This window comes from Sapajus apella, unplaced genomic scaffold (assembly GCF_009761245.1).
Source record: "Sapajus apella isolate SASKATOON/1434 unplaced genomic scaffold, GSC_monkey_1.0 scaffold112, whole genome shotgun sequence".
Taxonomy (NCBI): Eukaryota; Metazoa; Chordata; class Mammalia; order Primates; family Cebidae; genus Sapajus; species Sapajus apella.
In genome coordinates, this window is record NW_022437052.1 from 1,439,859 (window position 1) to 1,455,064 (window position 15,206).

Below are 15,206 nucleotides of genomic sequence, written 5' to 3' on the forward strand. Positions count from 1 at the left end.
TCCTGTAATATTGCCAGGCGTACAACCACACAGTCTGAAATAATTTCATATCTCTCACATAGGAAGCTCAGATTTAAGCTTTGTTCAGCTAGAAACCCTCAAATTCATAGAAAATCTTCACACCCATCTCCCTAGATCTTAACATTGGGCCATCATCAAGGTCAGTAGAAAATGGAATGACATTCTTACTTAATAGAAAATGAGGTGAATCACCTAAAGGTAGACAGGGAAAATGAGACACAGCTTATTCCTCTAAATCCAGATTTTCACAGACGTCTGACTCCAGGTGCTTTTCAACTCTGGAACAGATGCATTTTCACATGGGAAATGACTATATATTTGTAGTTTTCCTGTAGAGAAGGGAGGCCAGAGGGTCATTTTCTAAATTAGTAAATAAACTTGGAAAAATGTAACACCTTATTCTAGGTCACTCAGTAAAGCTGTGACCCTCTTATCTTTCTGAATCAAGGCAATCAGTTACTAAATACTGCATTACTGATTTCTCTGCTTTATTCTAAAATAGCATATGAATGTATTTAGAGGGATATTCAAGCAATTAAATTTTAAATAGACATGATTAATAAAATACAATTAAACATTCAACTATTGAATGTGGCAAAATTTCATAATCTTTTTTGTTTTATTAGAAAAAAAGCAAGATAATATGTTTAGTAAGGATAGGCAATGTGTCTATTTTTCTCACTTTTGTATCATTTATAGGTTTGTGCAGAGCCTGGAATATAAGAGTTGTATCATAAATATTTATGTAATTAAAAAATAAAACTAAAGAGAAAGCAAATACGAAACTGGTAAGTTACCAAATATAGCAAAAAGATCTGTGTTCCAATTCCTACTTCCTGTGTTCTACTTAGATCATCTTAGATTCAAAAGCAGGAAGACCTTTCTGGCATTTAATACCACTAAAATCTCATAATGTTTTCCTGAAGAAAAATAAATTGATCTTCCTTGTGAAATAAGACTAAGCACCCAACTGGAAGGCCAGATGCCCTGTAATTCATATGGGGAACAGGAAGCAGTTTCAGCCAAACCAGAAATGTCCTCTAGCCCTCGATATTTTAATTTTCCTTCCTCTTATTTAATATTACTTCATTCTGAAACACAGTGATAACCAAAGACATTTTGCTTACCAAGTTCTGCAATAGATTATTTTTCTGACAAGTTAACCACAGTATAATGGTCAAGTGCACAAATCATTGTATATATGAGTCCAACTAACCTAGGTTAAAGGCCTCCCTTCCTAATGGCTAGGCTACCCCTAGGCCTCTTTCACCCACCAGTTTCCATAAAGGCAAAATTGGGATAATCCCATCACTCATGTCACAGTGCAGTTGTAGACATGAAGTAAGATAACATTTACAAAGCTTTTAGCTCAGATCTGGCATGTAGCTCAATAAATGTTAGCCATTAATTTCTATGATTATAATAGGTAATAGTAATTTGAATAAATATTTGGCTTTATGATTTTTTTAAATGAGTCTATGTGTTTTCGCCTTAGTTCAATCAAGTCATGGAAAGTGTTCCTTGTATACTTGCAAGAAATGTATTCAAACGGCATTTAACAAAATTTATCATCTTTCTAGACCCCGGGAAGAAATCCCAGAGAAGTTACAGTCTAGCTAGACCTTGTCCACAAAGGAGTTTGCTGTTGGTACCCCACCAAGTCTTGTTCTTTTCCCACCCCACCACCTGGAAGGAGGAGTTATTCAGTACACACTGTTCCTGCCCCTCCCTATGCTAGATGGAAACATACCATGTTTTTCTATCACATGCTAGATTCTTCTGACACCATCTGTTCTTTTTAGCCCACAGCACACAGTTTGCCTTGCTGTCACAACTCTATTTGAAAATGTCGAGAAGAAATGTGATGAATGATTCTGAGGAATGTTGTTTACCTACTAACCATCCACCACTGAGTGGTAGGGAGTTTGAGATGAAAAATAGCACAGGCCCTTCCAACCATGGGATTTCTATGATTAGCCTTACCTAATATGTCACAGAGTTTGAAAGATAGAAAGGCTGATTCTAAGGAGTTTTAATCCAAGAAAGACTTGTTGCTATGGATCCTACTGTAGGTCTCATTTATTGAACTCTTAGTTTCCACAAGGCACTATGTTAATTACCAATCAAACATCATAGTACTTAATACTCATAGCACTCCAACAAGAAGGAAGATACACTGTTATCATCCATATGTATGTATACTTGTGAAATTAGCAGCTTGAGAAAACCAGTTAACCTTCTCATAGTCACAGCACTAGGAAATGGAAGTGTTATGAACCCAACTTGTCTGTTCTAGACCCATGAATACCCTGCCTTGGCATGCATACATTTCAAGAATAGGAAACTGATAACCAATTAGCTTATATTCTCTGGGTCCCACTGTTGAGGTGACTCCTAGAGTTACACTTCTATTTTGCTATTGTTGTAACCCTAAATTGGAAGCTCATTAAAGGAAGAGATGTTGGTGACATGATTACTTACACACACACACATACACACACACACCCCACCTTTGGTCATGCACAGTAGATGCTAAGTATCACTTGTGGATGGTTTATCAAATAGAGCCTGTTACCAAGGTGATCAAATTATTTATCATCCACATCAGGACATATTTGAAAGGGGGAAAGGGCCTGCTAAAAATTATGTTAGGACAATACCATAAACTGGAATCATCTTGGGCAAATTGGCTCACATGATTGCCCTAGTTATGACTTCTGTTCTACTATATTTATTCAATGTCATCCTGATAGAGTCTCCTCTGAGACAAAGGTTAGGAACAGGCTTCAAAAACAGGTAAATTCGAACACCACAAAATGGAGCTGTGTATTCTAAATACGAATGTAGAAACAGAGACTATCAAAAAGACAACTTGAATGTCACCCTGATTTTGTTTTCCCTTTTATAAATGTGTTTGTGATTTTTTTTTCTGCTCCTCAGCAGATGCTACCTGATTTGTGCTCTGGCTAATGTCACTCACGTCAGGAGTGTTGCCAAATGCAATGAGGTGCGACTGACACCAGAAAAGATGATAAGCAAAGAGAATGGCAGCTGGCTGTGTTTCCTTCTTATAGCATTTTAATGAATCAAGGAGCATCCTGATAGAGTACATCTGTACATGCTAGAAGCCAAACTCTAAGATCTGAGAACCCTACAGTGGCTCCAACTTCATGACAGGGAGGATAAGTCCTGAATAGAGGAATAAGGCCTGGGGCATATAAGAGGCAGCTGCAGTGTTAAAGAAAGAACTATAGACTAGTGGTTAGAAAACCTGAGTTCCCTCTCACTCTGTGCTAATCATTTTTTTGACTTAGGCAAAATGTTTGCCTTAATCAAGACTCTAATAACATTAAAACACTCTAGAGTTACCAACAGGGTCCCAAAGGGACTAGATAGGGGATGTAGAAAGCTACTACAAGGGAAAGAAAGCTGCTTCCCTTTCTTCTCTCTCTCTGCCAATCAGCTTTTTTTCCTTACCTCCCAGTCTGCTTGGTGGAAGAAAAGATAACCCAAGTTTTCATGGTATAGGTCCAGCCACAAGGAATGATTGATTCCTGATTCTCATTTCCATGTCTAATTCCTAGCTGAAGGTATGATGGGCCTAGCTAATGGCCCCCCACCAAAAAATATGAACCGAGTATATACGAATTTTAGATATCATGCCTGAGGTCCACTTCTGTGGCCCAATAGATGGTGGATTAGTTCTCATTGCAAGGGGACTGTTTGTGAGCTGAGATGTTTCCAAAGATATTCATTTGCTTGTGTAACTTTATTTCCTCAAAAGTAAAATCTGACCTCCCTTCCCTTGTGTGGTTATAAGTCTTACAGAAGATCATGTATAAGAAAAAAAATTGTGAAATTCAAAGGGCTTTGCATATACCAGGCACTAGCCGTATACTTAAGTCACCCTGTGAGTCAGATGTACAGTTACCATATTTAGGCTCACACTCTCTAAATCCCCAAGGTGTAGTCTTCTTTCCATGGATACCTGGAAGGTCAACATGATTGCAAGAAAAAAGGCAAAGCTTACCTAATGTGAATGTGGTGGGCTTAGAGTTCACCAACAGGCAAGGTCTCTACCCCTCTCTAGGTTTGTAGTTAATTACCTTATTTGCATTATGTAAATGCTACCTTTTAAATTTCATATTTATAATTATTATCATTATTAAACTCAGTTATTTCTCTAAGCTCTGAGATACTTAATTACTAGAACTGTAAACAGAACATAAGGGCTGCAGGATGCATGAATATTTAGTGACACTGACAGATTTTGTTCATGACCTGCCATGATTATTAATATATGATTTATTTTACCAGGGTAGGTTGGCAACGTGGGTACTAAAAATGAAGCAAAGACGACTCCTTTATCTGTAACTTAATTCACTACCAGTGCCACTCCAAAAGGAAAGGATATCTAATCTAAAAAAGGATTAATCACCAGAATATATAAGGAGCTTGGACAATTATATAGAAAAAAAATCTAATAATCTGATTTTAAAATGTGCAAAAAAAAAAAACTGAATAGACATTTCTCAAAAGAAGAGACATACAAATGGCCAACAGGTATATGAAAAGGTGCCGAATACCATTGATGTCATCAGAGAAATGTGAATCAAAAGTACAGTGAGATGTCATCGTGCCCCAGTTAAAATGGCTTTTATCCAAAAGACAGGCAATAACAAATGCTGGTGAGGATGTGGAAAAGAGAGAACCTAGTACACTGTTAGTAGGATTGTAAATTAGTACAACCACTATGAAGAACAGTTTGGAGGTTCCTCAAAAAACTAAAAATACAGCCACCCTGTGGTCCAGTAATTCCTCTGCTGGGTATATATACTCAAAAGAAAGGAAATTAGTATATTGAAAAGATATCTGCATTCCCATGCTATGCAGCACTGTGCACAATAGCTAAGATTTGGAAACAATCTAAGCATTCATCAACAGACAAGGGGATAAAGAAAATGTGGTACATATAGACAACAGAGTATTATTCAGCCGAAAGAAAGAATGAGATTATGTCATTTATAATGACATGGGTGGAACTGAAGGTCATTGTGTTGATTGAAATAAGCCAGACACAAAAAGAGAAACTTCACATATTCTCATTTGTTTGTGTGAACTAAAAATTAAAACAAGTGAACTCATGACGATAGAGAGTAGAATGATGGTTATGATCCTAGGAAGGGTAGTGGGAGTGAGGGAGAGGAAGTGGAGATGGTTAATGGGTACAAAAAATAGAATGGATAAGATCTAGTATTTAATGGCACAACAGAATGACTATAGTTAATAATAATTGTATATTTGAAAATAACTAAAAGAGCATAATTGGAATGTTTATAACACAAAGGATAAATGCTTGAGGGGGTGGATACCCCAAATACTCTGATGCAATTATTACACACTGCATGCCTGTATCAAAATGTCTCGTAAATATATACACCTATCATGTACCACAAAAAATTAAAAATTAAAAAAGAGATACACATCTCACTCATGCCCTGTAATAATAGTCAATCAAATGACAGATCACTACTAAGGCCTGTACTGGGTAATAATTCAACAATATTGGGGGTTAGAAAAAGGCTAGAATGTAAAAGGATATTCTGGGAGTATTTTATTGATAAGCCCCTTCCACATGTCTGATCTGCAGAGTTCTTCCCTACCAACCTTCTATAGAAGAACCCCACAGTCTAATTCTCGCCCTTTCATAGCCCTCTAAACCCTTACCATTAAAAAGGGAATAATTATATCTGCCCTGTTTAGCCGGAGCGGGGAGACAACAAATGCTCTGCAAAGGAGCAGCAGAGAAGAGTTGAAAGTCAAGGTTTCAGGCATATTTGACCCAAGAAAGCCAGAAGTGATACATGTTTTGGGTGAACATGAGCAATCTTACATGGAACCACTGAGAAACTAGGTGGAGTCATTCTGTGAAACCTCGGTGGGTAAATACATGGTGCTTTAGCTCTAGGAGAAAGATGGTAAGGTGTAAACTGTTGAGTCTTAGCACAATATAAGGAGTGAACTTGTGGAGATGAGAAAAGAAAACTGACTGAGAAGGAGTAGAAAAAGGAGGTGGCAAAGGGAAAAAGAAACCACAGGATAACCTTGAACAGGCCAAGTTTAAAAAAATATATATCAACTTGAAGAGAGGTTCTTTATGCTGTCACGGGTGCACACATGCAAACTTATATACACGGAGATACATAGCTATACATTTCCTTCACCCATACGTCCCATATACACACAATAAGCTCACTTTCCTTAACTCGATATATACAACTCATGTATCCACACCTACACATAAATATGTGCCCATAAATCATGCAACACACTCACACTCTTTCACCTCTGCATATTTTCTGATATCAACAAGAGTAACAATGGCATCTCAGCAAAGCTGTCTAAAACAAGAGCCCACAAATACTTTAAAGACAGACACAGAGACAAAGGCTGTGTCACCAAGAAATAGTGAATCAGAAAGACCTGACCAAATGCCAACAGAAAGAGCATGACCGACTCCTGCTTCCTAAAGCTATTGGTAGTTTTTTTCTGAAATTCTGTAAATAGAATTACAAATGGAAGAATTTCAGGTTAATGGCTAAGTATTATCATTATCCAGATTGGTTCCCATTTTGGAAAGGATATTTCAGTGTTCATGTTTACCAAATGACCCCATTCAAATGCTAAATGAAAGAGCAAGATATAAAAACATATATTGCAGTCCTTCTAGATTTATTTCCCTAAATGCACATAGGTATCAACCTGGACACAGCCATACAGACACACACTTGAACAGCTCTTACTATGAAGTATATCACTGCTAAGGCTTATATCCAGCTATCATATTAAAGAAGCTTTTAATTACATAGCTGAAGGTAGCACTACATAAAGAAAGGGGCAATTAGATTGACTTGCAAACTACCATATAGTAAGAACTAATTATGTATAGACACTGTTCTAAGATTTTTGCATTCTCTCATTTAATCCTGAGAACTCTATGAAGTAGGTATTATTTTCATCTTGCATATGAGGAAACTGAGACACTGAGAAATTAAATCTTATTTGAGGAAGTGGATTTTGAACCCCGATGGTCTAGCTCTAAATATTATGCTAAAATGAGATTTTATTCTTATGCTAGCCACAGACTAGTAGTGACTTTCTGTGGTCCTCTATGGAAAAGTACTTTGGGCTATGTTTGGGCTTCACAAGAAGGACTGCTATAGTCGATGGCTGAAGTGGGCCACAGGTAAGAAGGTGAATGAAGACATGCGTTGAGAGTATTTGCAACACTGACCCGAGTTCCAGAGGATGAGCAACTACTAAATATATATGTGAGCTTGCCCAAATACCACAGGCGAGAAGTGAAGGAATCAAAGACAGCTTCATTACCTTGGCAACATTGTAATGGATTTTGGACTCACGTTTGAGAACATCTTACCATAACCCTGAGTGGTTCAGCATCGTCAGGTTTTAGGTCATTATCCTCTAGTTTAGAATTTCACAACTGAAATGTTTTTGTTTTTCTAACTCCACTCTGCTTGAGATCTCCAGAGGGACAGAATCAATAAGGGGCATGTGTGTGTGTGTATGTGTGTGTGTGTGTGTGTGTGTGTGTGTGTGTGTGTGTGTGTAGACATTTAAAAGGGAGAATTGACTCCCATGATTACAGACAAGTCTCACAATAGGCCCTCTGCAAACTGAGGAAAGAGAGAAGCTGGTAATATGGTTTAGTTCAAGACAAAAACTCCTCAAAATCAGGAAAGCTGACAGTGCAGCCCTCAGTCTAAGGCTGAAAGCCCGAGAGTCCCCCAGGGGACCACTGGTTCAAGTTGTGGAATCCTAAGGCCAAAGAGCCTGGATCCTAATGTCCAAGGGCAGTAGGAGACGAAGCAAGGCATCCAGCAAGGTATGAACTTCAAATATCTGAGATAGGTCTCAGTCAATTTAGGAAGTTTCTTTTAAGGACTGTGCACCCCTGACACAGCCTCAGGAGGCCCTGATGACATATGCCCAAGATGGTCAGGCACAGCTTGGTTTTACACATTTTAGGGAGACATAAGACATCAGTCAGTAAGTGTAAGATGCACATTTTTAAGTCCAGAAAGGTGGGACAACTTGAAGCAGGGAGGGGGCGTCCAGGTCATAGAGTAGATACGAGACAAACTGTTGCATTCTTTTGCATTTCTGATCAGATAGATATGCATTTATCTCAGTGAGCAGACGGATGACTTTGAGTTCTGTCTGTCCCTTGTCCACAAGGAAATTCCTTGTCAGGGAGGTACGTAGCTTTTCATCTTAGTAGTTATTTTTTTTAGGAATAGAACGGGAGGCAGATTTGCCCTCAGCAATCCCCAGCTTGACTTTTCCCTTTGGCTTAATGATTTTGAGATTCCAAGATTTATTTTCCTTTTACAAAGGAAAGAGAGAGAGAGCCCGAAGACTCAGCAAGCTGCTTATGCCCCTTCTTCCCCCTGCTTTGTTCTGGCCGTGCTGGCAGATGACTGGATGGTGCCTACCCGCATTGAGGGAGGGTCTTCCTCTCTTAAGTCTGCAGACTCAAATGTCAACCTCCTCTGGCAACACACTCACAGCCACACCCAGAAACAGGACTTCACTAGTCATCTAGGCATCCCTCAATACAGCCAAGTTGACACCCCATATTAACCATCACAAAGTCAACTATTTGTCAACTTGGCACCCGTATATATTTTTAAATTATACTTAATTATAAGGTCATAATTCTGCCTAACATAATTATTCTTTATACAAGCAAAAATGCACAAATACTTAAATATTATTACATAAGACTAACACTTAAGTGCTAACATTGTCAATAAATTTTATGTTACATTTCATGGGAATAAGAAAGATATTTGCTTAATACAGGTATATATAAACACAAACATTTTTAACAAAATGAGCAAATATAACAATTATAGTCTTCATTTCTGCAACTGGTCATATGATCATAGTTGGTATTAATAATTACCTTTTTCTGCTTGTAATCCCAAGCACTTTGGGAGGCTGAGGCTGGCAGATCATCTGAGCTCAAGAGTTTGAGACCGGCCTGGCCAACGTAGTGAAACCCCGTCTGTACTAAAAATACAAAAATTAGCCAGGTGTGGTAGCAGGCACCTGTAATCCCAGCTACTTGGGAGCTAAGGCAGGAGAACTGCTTGAACCCAGGATGCAAGGTTGCAGTGAGCCGAGATTGTGCCACTGCACTCCAGCCTAGGTTACAAAGTGAGACTCTGTCTCAAAAAAAAAAAAATTACCTTGTTCTATTATTTTATATTTTCTTTGTCTTTAGCAAGTACTTCACTGTTTTTTTATTTGCTAGAGTGATCTAAACTTTTATTCTTTTTGTTTTTTGAGATGGAGTCTCTCTCTGTTGCCCAGGCTGGAATGCAAGGGCATGATGTCGGCTCACTGCAAACGCCACCTCCTGGGCTCAGGTGATTCTCCTGTCTCAGCCTCCAAAATAGCTAGGATTACAGGTGTGGACCACCATACCCAGCTAACTTCTATATTTTTAGTAGAGACCGGGTTTGATCATGTTGGCAAGGCTGGTCTCAAACTCCCAACCTCAGGTGATCTGCCCACCTCAGCCTCCCAAAGTGCTGGGATTACAGGCATGAGCCACGTCACTAGGCCCCAAACTTTTATTCTTACGGGATCTGTGGCATCTGTAGTCCTTTATTGGGCTGTTATTTTCTATGGACCTTAACCATAGGGTAGGGTGATACTATTAATAAGAGACATCCTAAGGGATTTTTTATATTCCAGACATACTCTCTTTTACCTCCACTGTGGATACAATAAAGCTCCTTGATGTGCTTATGATACAGTGGGGATTTAAATAAATGTTCAGAAATTGTGACAGTAAAGAAAGTGATTTTCCATACTCAGAATTCAATAGAGAAGAAAATAAAAGGACAGTTGAAATTTCACCACTTGAACAAAGCTCAATATATTTAGCTGCGCTATCAGACCACTAACAAAATAATGTGTGCACCTTCCAAAAAGAATATGATGCTTCATACTGAACAATGGATGCGGTAAGAAGAGTGCTCTATATCAATTTAATTTTTACAACATCTTCTAGCAGTCCTGCTAGAGAACTTATGAAAAGTCACCGAGCCATTCTGAGAAGATCCGGAACAATTACCCCAAGCTCTAATACCCAGCTTATTTTTTCTCTGGCTTAAAATTTGCCATTTAGGGAATGGGAAGAACAAAGTGTTTGTCAGTCTCTCTCATGACCAAGGGTCTGTGGGCAGGTGACTGGCAGGGAAAAGGGCTGTGGACTGTGTCCATGAAAGGGCTTGGCCCTCAGCCTGGCTTCATTTGAATTATACACTCAAGTGACAGAATTAACCAGCTGTGGAGATTGAGTTAACTGAAAAGGAAAAATGAGGCTGCCAAAGTGGGGGTGGGGGGATGCTAATACAATTTAAGACTGTGTTAAATACAACAGGCATTTATTTATTTTTTCCTTGCTCTGCTTCAAGCAGGGTATAAGGGGGTAATAAAAGTTTTGTCCAGAAACAAGTAGATAGAAATCTCTCTCCACACATTTGGCTGTCAAATCACACAATGAAAGACAGTCCTAAATTCCAAAAAAGAACTTCAGGAGGTCTTTTGGGGAATTAGAACTTGAAGGGTGACCAGCATGATGATGGGGCAAAAAAAAAAAAAAAAAATGGCATGTGGTAGACGACTGAAGAACCTGAGAATATTTATTCCAACAAAAGAAAATTAAAAACAGTTGTGTTTTACCTAACATTTAAAATTGTCACATTGAAGAAGAATAAGACATTTTTGTGTGTGTGGGTTTGGAGAACAGTATACAACTGATAGTAGAAAGTTCTAAAACTTGTCCAAAAATGAAAATCAATGCTTGTGAAGCAGTGATAAATATCAGAACTATTCAAAAAGAGGCAAGTATATAAATCTCCCCACAACATGCCTAATGTTAGGTGGTCATAAGGAACTTTCAAAAATCATGCATTTAACCAACTCAGTCATATACTGTCTAAGTTATCTTTTCTTCTTTATTAGGCACTATTGTGGAAGATTCCATGTGCTTATTTGCTAAGTCTTAAGAAGTAACTTGGGTTAGGTTTTTGTATAAAATGCCATAGAAATTTTGATAAAAATTAAGGAGGGAAGTATGTCACATGTCTGGATGGATCAAGGTGGCTAAGGTGAGATATCATCTACTTCAATTGTCATGGGATTTACTTTTTAAATTTTTCCCTACAAAGGAACAAAAAATTTCCAATACATACAGACTTTTGGGCTATAGATTATACTGCCAGCCATTTGGAAGACTGGACAATAGCAAATCATTTATCATGGAAACAATGCATTAGTCCAGCTCCTTTGAACTGAAAGAGGTTTCAGGACCAATCCCTGTATCCCCTTCTTTTCTATCTTTATGAATTCTACAAAGTTATTATTCTCATAAGATTTAGCCTACCTGATCCGGCTATTTGTAATGCAGTTAGTGACCTCACCACCCTGACTCCAGTTGAGTATCTTATTATATATGGAAAGAAAAGAGTGAAGTTGTTCTTTCATCTGTTTCTTAACTCCCAGACTTTAAAAAAGAAAACTGTCTGCATTTTCAGAAGGTTTTATATCAGATCCCTTATACTTTGCTGATACAGCAGTAGATACAATAGCTGTGTAGGGCAATTTTGTAGCCAACTTACTGCAACTGAACAAAGCAGGATGAGAGATTGTATTCAAAATTTAGTTTCACAGTTCTGTATGTCTTTCCAGATGACTAAGATCCGAACTTTCATTCACAGAATATGACAATAAATCACAATGGTTAAAAAGGGGTAGGGGGGATCTCTTTCCTTATAGGTGCTGCTGAATTGAATGTATTTAGAACCAAAAATCACAGACATGATAATTGAATGCCTTCAAAATAAAGTAAATAAGTACAAGGGATGGATATGAAGCAATAGAAAGGATAGTGTTGGCGTTTAGTTGGAACCTCTGTGCTCTGCTTAAGCACTTTGTAATTCAACAGCATCAATACAACAACAGTTTTAAAATGTAGCTTAACCAAACACTTCAGTTGAATATTTTTAGCTTGCAGATTTGCCATTTGAGCTGAAAAGATCATTAAACATCACCTGGTCCAGTGGTTTTTAACTCTGACTCCAGATTGAAATGCATGCACAGCTTTTAAAAAATACTAATGGCTGCTCCTCACACCAGATCAATTAGATGAATATCTCTGCCATGAGAACACAACAGTGTACTTTAAAAATGTCACCAGCTGATTCTAACATACAGCTAGGCATAAGAAGCAATATGAAGAACAAAAGCTGAAAGAAATAAAAGAATTTAAGATTGTAGTAGCATGCGATAGCATAAGCAACTCTTAATTTTTAATGGTTAGCTTCATAGGTTCAAGCTACAAGATGTCCAGAAACAAATGCAAAGAGGAAGTAATGAAATGAAAATGTGCAAAAGTCATCAAGATTCTTATTTGATTACAGCAAATATTTGGCAAGTTGGAAGTATGCTATACCTTCTATACCTATAATGTGCCAGAAATAACTAAACACTTTATATTTCTCTTTAAATCCAGTAAAATCCATTAAAGAAATAAAGACCCCAATATGCAGGCAAGTAAATCAATTGTCAAGTATACAAGCTAATAAATTTCCCAGGATGAATTTAGATTTTTTTATTTCAAGCAAAATTTACAAAAAGTTAAATGCATAGATCTTCAGTGTACAATGAGTTTAGCAACTATATACATCTATGTAAACAACACTACTATCAAAATGAGGAATGTTTTTATCACCTAGAAAATTACCTCATGTCCCCTTCTAGTCAATTCACTCACCACAGGCAACAACAATGGTTCTGATTTCTATCACCATGCACTAGACCTTCACATCTTAGGACATCATATAGTGCTTTCTCATTCGTTTCTTGCTAGTTTGTGCAGTATCATTTTTTTAAAAAAATCCATTCATATGGTTCCATGTTATTAGTAATTTGTTACTTTGATGTAGCTGAGGAATATTCCATTATATGAATATACCACAATTTACGTACCCATTGTGCTCTTGACATTGGATATTGTTAGTAAAGCCTTTGGCTATCAGTAAAGCTGCTATAAACATGCTCCAGTCTTGTAGGAACATTTTCATTTCTCGTAGGTAAATACTTAGGGATGGAATTTCTGAGTCATGGCAGAGGTATGTGGTTAACTTCATGAAAATTATCAAGGCGTTTTCCAAACTGGCTGTTCTATTACCTACTTCCCCTGAATAAAATCTGGGAGGTCCACTTACTCCACATCCTCAGCAACATCTGTTATTGCTGCAACAAAGTGGTGCAATATTTTATTTTTATTTTAGTTTACATTTCTCTGATGACTAATGATATGAGGCAAGTTTTCATGTGCAATTCACCGTTTTTTTTTGAAATGTCCAAAACTTTCTTTCAGTTGTAAAAAATAATAATAACAAAATAAAAACAGTATCTTTTTATGAATCATTTGTTCTTATTCTGGGTCAAGTTAATAATAGAATATACATGCAAATATTTTTCCCACATTGTAGCTAAACTTTTAATTTTCTTTTGATAAGCAGAGAATTTGTTTTATTTTGGTGAAATCCAATTTATTGTTTTTTTGCAGTGTTTATTATTTCATCTCTATAAAATTTTGCCTAACCTAAGATCATAATAGCCTTCTGTGTTTTTTTCTTCACAAAATCTTTACAACTTTAGCTTTTATAATTGGGTTTATAATTTATCTACATTAATTTTGTGAATATTGTGAATTGTGGCTAATATTCATTATATTTCCATGTTTATCCATTTATCCCAGCACTGTTTGTTCAAAGACTTTCCATTGAAGTGCCTTTGAGCTTTCGTTGAAATTAACTGACTATACATGTATGGATTTATTTCTGAGCTCTGCTTTGTCCCATTGGCCAGCTTGTATATCCTTATGCTGAAACAATACTGCCTCTTGATTATTATGGCTTGCTGCAGGTCTTCATATCAAGTAATATAACTCAATTGAATTTGTTCTTTTTCAAGATGGCTTTGGAAATTCTATATTTCTTGTATTTTCATATAAATTGTAGAATAAAGTCTATTTCAACAAAAAATGCAAATTTCATTTAGTGCATAATTAGGTCTAATCAAACAATATCAAATCTGCCACTTCATTAACATGTTATCTTCAGAAACTTAGGTCTTCTTTAAATCTCTGAGGAATATGTTAGAATGTTTAGTAGAGAGTTTCTATATCTCTTTGGGCAGTGCGGGGGGCGGGGCATAAAGATAGAATGGTTAATGGGTACAAAAATACAGTTAGAAGGAATAAGATCTAGTATTCAGTGGTACAATAGGGCAACTATAGTTAACAGCAATTTATGGTATATTTCAAAATAACTGAAAGGGTGGAATTGAAATGTTCCTAACACAAAGAAATGATAAATGCTTGAGGTTATGGCTACCCTAATTTAATCATTATACATTGTATGCTTGTATCAAAATATCACATGTAACCCAAAAATATGTATAACTATTATGTATCCATAATTAAAATTTGTTAAATATATATGGTCTGTTTATGCTATTGTAAATGGTATATTTACATTTTATCTTCCAAATGTTTGCAGCTAGATAGAAATACAACATTTATTTTTTATTGATATCAATCATTACCATGGGTTACCTGTAATATGTCAGAAACTCTATTAAAGATTCTGCACTTCAATATTTTATGGCAATCTATTTAAGAGAAAAGGAAATTCAGGTGGAAATAAATGAATTATATATTCAAGAACATAAGGCTAACAATGTTTAAACTGCTCTACTTACATCATAATATAGAGAACCTTGAGTATCACATCCTTGAGGGCATCCTTGAGGGCATGAAGCTACCAGTCAGTGAGTTTCTATGGTAGGTCCTTCAGCAGGGAAATATAAGGATATTTTAAGAAATATATACAGATGGAAGTGGGAAAAATGAAATGGATGGGGTGATGAGAGACAGATTACATGTTGTCAAATATCTCACATACTACCACCTCCAATTCAACTCCATTTCTTTAAGTTTGCTAGGAGTGAAGTTTCATGCTGCTGCTTTGGAAAACAGTCTGATAGTTGTTTGTTTAGTGATAAAACATAGAATTATT

The 15,206-nt window shown here is 36.8% G+C and overlaps 1 long non-coding RNA gene across 1 annotated transcript in view; it reads left to right on the forward strand.

Annotated features, from left to right (window-relative positions):
• LOC116537582 overlaps window positions 1–13,511 on the forward strand; it is an 81,385-nt gene extending 67,874 nt beyond the window's left edge. The window contains exons 3-4 of the long non-coding RNA XR_004263205.1: window positions 9,397–9,518; window positions 12,448–13,511. This is a non-coding gene — a long non-coding RNA (uncharacterized LOC116537582). The remainder of the gene's footprint in view (window positions 1–9,396; window positions 9,519–12,447) is intronic.
• Window positions 13,512–15,206: the final 1,695 nt, after the last annotated feature.